The 1,776-nt window shown below is 52.1% G+C and overlaps 1 pseudogene; it reads right to left on the bottom strand.

The window, feature by feature from the left end:
- Positions 1–729: 729 nt before the first annotated feature.
- Positions 730–1,669, bottom strand: LOC110293623 (annotated as a pseudogene).
- Between the last annotated feature and the right edge of the window lie 107 nt (positions 1,670–1,776).

Consider the following 1,776-nt stretch of genomic DNA (forward strand, 5'->3'; position numbering starts at 1 on the left):
TTACAGATTCTAAATACACTACTGATCCTGCAGCGCATGCTGGTGTCTGTGATGCCAGGCTCAGCACGACTGTCCAAAAGGCACCTGCCTAGGGGAGGCAGCTTTTTGAGGGGATCCAGAGGCCAGTGGCAAATATGTTTGTGAGCACACTGTCTGCCCTGTGCTGGGGAAGAGCTCCCACTATGTGTTGCCTCCGGACCTTGATTGTGAGCTCCTAAGAATATTTCTCAGGGGATTTTGTTTGACAGGATCACACTCTATAGCTCAAGCAGGCTTGTAATTCTCTACAAAGACAAACCTGCCTCTGATCTCTCAATCCTGCTGTAGCAGTCTCCTGAGTGCTAAGAATACAGACGTATGTTACCATGCCCAGCTCCTAGAGAGCAATTCTATGGTCAAGACATGATCAAGATGCCCATGACACCATGGCAGAGTCATGCCAAGGTTCTGTGGTTTGAAACCTTGGATGTGAGTCTCATTTTTCAAACACACAGCTGCAATGCAAAAGGCATCAGGAGGCCAGGCCTGGTATTAGGAACTGAAGAAGTGGCCCAGTTTCAGGTCAAAACAGTAGCAAGTACATTGTGATTTCCAGCCTTTTGGCTGTCATACAACTCCAAGTTCTTCAGTGTGTTCTCACTCATTAACATCCCGTTTAATGGGTGGCATATCTTGTCAAAGTCCTTCATATCTTCTGCTGCTCCTCCTAGGCACATGGGTTTCCTTCTCTCACCGGTGCTGGTTTAGACCCATCAGGTTCTTGAGCGTGACTGCTGCACCCATCAATCCTTGCACCAGTGCCTCTCCCGTGGACTTCACCTGCTTAGTCGTGTGGCCCATGTTCATTGCATCATTATCCGGTTTTCCAGGAAACGCCACGTATTTTCAAAGTCTGGGGAGGAGTCCTGCATCATCACTAGCTCTGTTGTGTTGTAGATGCCAGCCAGCACTGCACGGCGGGTGTACCAGTTAAAGTCAGTGGACTGGTCTCCAGCATAATGCCACATGTCATCCACCATGCTGGTGAGCAAGCTCAGGCTGGGTGGGATGTTGTGAGGGAGCAGGAGGATGCTGAGGGCCCGGGGCCAGTGCTCAATGTAGGGGATCAGCATTCTCAGTCTGGTTTCCACTGCATCCCTCAGGAACTGGTCTGTCTTCCTCTTCTCTGCCTGGCCCAGTTGCACCAGCTTCTGCTCCTCTTCAGCACCTGGTTGAGGCGAGCATTGCACTGGGTCACAAAGTGCAGAATCAGCTCACTGCCATCGCTCCCAAACATGCTGGCTGCTGCGCTGGAGAGACCCAAGGACTGGGCTCCTTCGGCAATGGCCTCTGCAGTCCAGCCATGGGCAGGCACAAACTTGAGGGCTGCTGTCAAGATGCAGTGCTGTAGCTGCTCCTCACTCTCATAGTCCTCTTCCTCCTCTCCACTCTGGTCTGTGTACCTGGGGGGTGGACGGGAAAACTCAGGCCCCTGTGTCTCAGAATGCTGCTGAGAAGAAGAGTGGGGAGGCTGCTGCTTCTGCTCTTCTGAAGACCAGAACCCCACGGCAGTATGGAAGGCACATGGCACCAGAGCTGGTTGGCAGCGGGCCACAGGCAGGCACCACAGCTGCAGGAGCCTCCAGCCCAAGTGGCTGAGGACACCAGACACGGCTGCTGTCAACGCCATCTTGGAAGTGGGTGAAGGATTACTTTCTTGCTTTTTCTATGGTCTAGTTTCCATCCTTGTGTTTGTGTTTTCCCTTTATTATCCTTTGACAGGCTGGATTCATGGAA

This window comes from Mus caroli, chromosome 4 (genome assembly GCF_900094665.2).
Source record: "Mus caroli chromosome 4, CAROLI_EIJ_v1.1, whole genome shotgun sequence".
Taxonomy (NCBI): domain Eukaryota; kingdom Metazoa; phylum Chordata; class Mammalia; order Rodentia; family Muridae; genus Mus; species Mus caroli.